Source organism: Schistocerca serialis, chromosome 4, assembly GCF_023864345.2.
Source record: "Schistocerca serialis cubense isolate TAMUIC-IGC-003099 chromosome 4, iqSchSeri2.2, whole genome shotgun sequence".
Taxonomy (NCBI): domain Eukaryota; kingdom Metazoa; phylum Arthropoda; class Insecta; order Orthoptera; family Acrididae; genus Schistocerca; species Schistocerca serialis.
In genome coordinates, this window is record NC_064641.1 from 415,199,727 (window position 1) to 415,204,726 (window position 5,000).

Below are 5,000 nucleotides of genomic sequence, written 5' to 3' on the forward strand. Positions count from 1 at the left end.
GCCTTAACCTAACCTACGTTGTGCCTTAACCTAACCTACGTTGTGCCTTAACCTAACCTACGTTGTGCCTTAACCTAACCTACGTTGTGCCTTAACCTAACCTACGTTGTGCCTTAACCTAACCTACGTTGTGCCTTAACCTAACCTACGTTGTGCCTTAACCTAACCTACGTTGTGCCTTAACCTAACCTACGTTGTGCCTTAACCTAACCTACGTTGTGCTTAACCTAACCTACGTTGTGCCTTAACCTAACCTACGTTGTGCCTTAACCTAACCTACGTTGTGCCTTAACCTAACCTACGTTGTGCCTTAACCTAACCTACGTTGTGCCTTAACCTAACCTACGTTGTGCCTTAACCTAACCTACGTTGTGCCTTAACCTAACCTACGTTGTGCCTTAACCTAACCTACGTTGTGCCTTAACCTAACCTACGTTGTGCCTTAACCTAACCTACGTTGTGCCTTAACCTAACCTACGTTGTGCCTTAACCTAACCTACGTTGTGCCTTAACCTAACCTACGTTGTGCCTTAACCTAACCTACGTTGTGCCTTAACCTAACCTACGTTGTGCCTTAACCTAACCTACGTTGTGCCTTAACCTAACCTACGTTGTGCCTTAACCTAACCTAATTTGTGCCTTAACCTAACCTAATTTGTGCCTTAACCTAACCTAATTTGTGCCTTAACCTAACCTAATTTGTGCCTTAACCTAACCTAATTTGTGCCTTAACCTAACCTAATTTGTGCCTTAACCTAACCTAATTTGTGCCTTAACCTAACCTAATTTGTGCCTTAACCTAACCTACGTTGTGCCTTAACCTAACCTACGTTGTGCCTTAACCTAACCTACGTTGTGCCTTAACCTAACCTACGTTGTGCCTTAACCTAACCTACGTTGTGCCTTAACCTAACCTACGTTGTGCCTTAACCTAACCTACGTTGTGCCTTAACCTAACCTACGTTGTGCCTTAACCTAACCTACGTTGTGCCTTAACCTAACCTACGTTGTGCCTTAACCTAACCTACGTTGTGCCTTAACCTAACCTACGTTGTGCCTTAACCTAACCTACGTTGTGCCTTAACCTAACCTACGTTGTGCCTTAACCTAACCTACGTTGTGCCTTAACCTAACCTACGTTGTGCCTTAACCTAACCTAATTTGTGCCTTAACCTAACCTAATTTGTGCCTTAACCTAACCTAATTTGTGCCTTAACCTAACCTAATTTGTGCCTTAACCTAACCTAATTTGTGCCTTAACCTAACCTAATTTGTGCCTTAACCTAACCTAATTTGTGCCTTAACCTAACCTACGTTGTGCCTTAACCTAACCTACGTTGTGCCTTAACCTAACCTACGTTGTGCCTTAACCTAACCTACGTTGTGCCTTAACCTAACCTACGTTGTGCCTTAACCTAACCTAGTTTGTGCCTTAACCTAACCTAGTTTGTGCCTTAACCTAACCTAGTTTGTGCCTTAACCTAACCTAATTTGTGCCTTAACGTAACCCATGTTGTGCCGTAACGTAACCCATGTTGTGCCGTAACGTAACCCATGTTGTGCCGTAACGTAACCCATGTTGTGCCGTAACGTAACCCATGTTGTGCCGTAACGTAACCCATGTTGTGCCGTAACGTAACCCATGTTGTGCCGTAACGTAACCCATGTTGTGCCGTAACGTAACCCATGTTGTGCCGTAACGTAACCCATGTTGTGCCGTAACGTAACCTATAATATGCCTTAACCTAACCTATAATATGCCTTAACCTAACCTATAATATGCCTTAACCTAACCTATAATATGCCTTAACCTAACCTATAATATGCCTTAACCTAACCTATAATATGCCTTAACCTAACCTATAATATGCCTTAACCTAACCTATAATATGCCTTAACCTAACCTATAATATGCCTTAACCTAACCTATAATATGCCTTAACCTAACCTATAATATGCCTTAACCTAACCTATAATATGCCTTAACCTAACCTAAAGTGCGCCGTAACCAAAACTATATTGCGCCTTAACCTGACGCACGTTGTCGCTGAACCTGCTCTGTAATTGTTATGCAACTCGTTAAATTAGTGTAGTGTTGCCTAACCGCAACCCTCGCAATATAGTTCGCTACTCGCACTGCCCGGTCCCCTGTGTATCGCGTCATGTTAAACACCTTGCAGGTGTTGCTGACTTTCCACATGCTCCTGCTATACACTGTAATGTGGATAGCAGCAGGACGTACATGCCCCCCCCCCCTTCCCCCCTGCCTTCGCAAGCTGGTCGGTGAGAAGTTTGCATGTTCAACGCCCTTCGCATGCCGACGTACTCAGCCTACGTTGTGGTACGGCCTGTCACCTGTCCGCCGATGTACGCAAAACCCACAAACTGTACTGCACATTGGTCCGTATGTACTGAATGATACATCGTGGCACATGTGGCCGTATGACGACTGCGCCTAGCAACGGCGGACCATACAGTCCAAATATTGTGCACGCAGCTACGTGTCGTCTCCCTATAAGAGCTGGATTGCAGTGTGGTACGCCATACAGACGTGTGGGAGGAACGGACGCCCTGGATGGCGATCAGCATGAGCAGTCTGTTGATGTAGTGGAGCGTGTATTCGGACGTAGTCGTCTCTTCTCACACACCGTGATAGCATGTTGCACCGTGTTCCACATCTGCGACATGCTGCAGAGGCCGGCTGACAGTCGTTCGCGCAATGGACACCGCATACGTACGGGGTCGACCTTCCACGTGTTCTCTAGGCGTGCACATGTTGTTGCGTCTATGTGGGCAGACGTAGTGTGTTGTGACACCTGACACAGGCATGCAATACTCGTTGCAAATGGCGATGGACGTGTACGTTTGCTGGTGACGTTACGCAAATGAACAACTGGTAACCCGTTGTGGTGCGGTTGTTCTCGCTAGAGGTGAATCAGTGTTGGCGACGATCGGTCGAGCTATTAACCGGTTGTTTCAGGGATACCCACCATGCCCACGAACGTGAAAGGGGATCTGGGTGTGAGGCGATACGCGGCGGTGGCTGGGTGGGACCGTCCCCGGCCGGTGAGGGGGGGCCGCCCGGCGTGCTGGCAGCGCGGTGCGTGGGCGCACGCGCTACAGCCGGCTGGTGGGGGCGGCCAGTGGCAGGCGCGCCGGCCGACGGACGCGGCAGGCGGCGCAGCTGCGCGCCGGCGCCCCCTGCTCGCGGCGCCTTGCGGCCAAAGTAGGTCCTCGCGGGCCCGGTGCGAAGCGCGGTGGCCATCTGCAGTGTGCTGGTCCGATTGAGGACTTTGTGCGCTGAGGATGCGCCGCCGCCCGGCGCTCGGCGCCGCGACGCCGTCTGCTGCTCGGTCGCCCCAGCGGTTCTCGCAGGTGGTTTGTATCGCAGCTGTGCGGACGTGTTGGCGCGTGCGCTGTGCTGGGAGAGTTCGCTTCGGCACCCAAGTGGGGCTTTTGTCCTTCTGTGGCGCCGGCGTTGGAGCTGCCGGTCACCGTAGGTGGCGCGTGTTGTCTCCCGCCGGCAATGCCACGACAGCACGCTCCCGGGCCTCTGTCGGCAGCGGCAAGCTCAGTTGGGAGCACGGGTGGTCGCACCTAAAGCGTCTACTCGCCTAACTCCGGGCGATTGCGCCTCTCTCGAACCCGACCAAGTACTTAGGACGGCGCTGCGCGCCGCCGGGACCTGAGAGGGTTTCGAGGTGTGTTGTGCAGGGGAGCTCAGCCTCCTCCTGTTTGCAGAATAATTGAGCGGACGCTTGCGTGTTCGCGCGGGCCCCCGGGACACACTCCCGGGCGGCCGGCTGCTCAGCTCTAGTTGACGCAGCTCCCTGGTTGATCCTGCCAGTAGTCATATGCTTGTCTCAAAGATTAAGCCATGCATGTCTCAGTACAAGCCGCATTAAGGTGAAACCGCGAATGGCTCATTAAATCAGTTATGGTTCCTTAGATCGTACCCACGTTACTTGGATAACTGTGGTAATTCTAGAGCTAATACATGCAAACAGAGTCCCGACCAGAGATGGAAGGGACGCTTTTATTAGATCAAAACCAATCGGTCGGCTCGTCCGGTCCGTTTGCCTTGGTGACTCTGAATAACTTTGGGCTGATCGCACGGTCCTCGTACCGGCGACGCATCTTTCAAATGTCTGCCTTATCAACTGTCGATGGTAGGTTCTGCGCCTACCATGGTTGTAACGGGTAACGGGGAATCAGGGTTCGATTCCGGAGAGGGAGCCTGAGAAACGGCTACCACATCCAAGGAAGGCAGCAGGCGCGCAAATTACCCACTCCCGGCACGGGGAGGTAGTGACGAAAAATAACGATACGGGACTCATCTGAGGCCCCGTAATCGGAATGAGTACACTTTAAATCCTTTAACGAGTATCTATTGGAGGGCAAGTCTGGTGCCAGCAGCCGCGGTAATTCCAGCTCCAATAGCGTATATTAAAGTTGTTGCGGTTAAAAAGCTCGTAGTTGGATTTGTGTCCCACGCTGTTGGTTCACCGCCCGTCGGTGTTTAACTGGCATGTATCGTGGGACGTCCTGCCGGTGGGGCGAGCCGAAGGCGTGCGACCGCCTCGTGCGTGCTCGTGCGTCCCGAGGCGGACCCCGTTGAAATCCTACCAGGGTGCTCTTTATTGAGTGTCTCGGTGGGCCGGCACGTTTACTTTGAACAAATTAGAGTGCTTAAAGCAGGCAAGCCCGCCTGAATACTGTGTGCATGGAATAATGGAATAGGACCTCGGTTCTATTTTGTTGGTTTTCGGAACCCGAGGTAATGATTAATAGGGACAGGCGGGGGCATTCGTATTGCGACGTTAGAGGTGAAATTCTTGGATCGTCGCAAGACGAACAGAAGCGAAAGCATTTGCCAAGTATGTTTTCATTAATCAAGAACGAAAGTTAGAGGTTCGAAGGCGATCAGATACCGCCCTAGTTCTAACCATAAACGATGCCAGCCAGCGATCCGCCGCAGTTCCTCCGATGACTCGGCGGGC

The 5,000-nt window shown here is 51.2% G+C and overlaps 1 non-coding gene across 1 annotated transcript in view; it reads left to right on the forward strand.

Annotated features, from left to right (window-relative positions):
* Positions 1-3,827: 3,827 nt before the first annotated feature.
* The window catches only part of LOC126476900 (small subunit ribosomal RNA), a 1,909-nt gene continuing 736 nt past the window's right edge, over positions 3,828-5,000 (forward strand). The window contains exon 1 of the ribosomal RNA XR_007587330.1: positions 3,828-5,000. This exon is cut by the window's right edge and continues 736 nt beyond it. This is a non-coding gene — a ribosomal RNA (small subunit ribosomal RNA).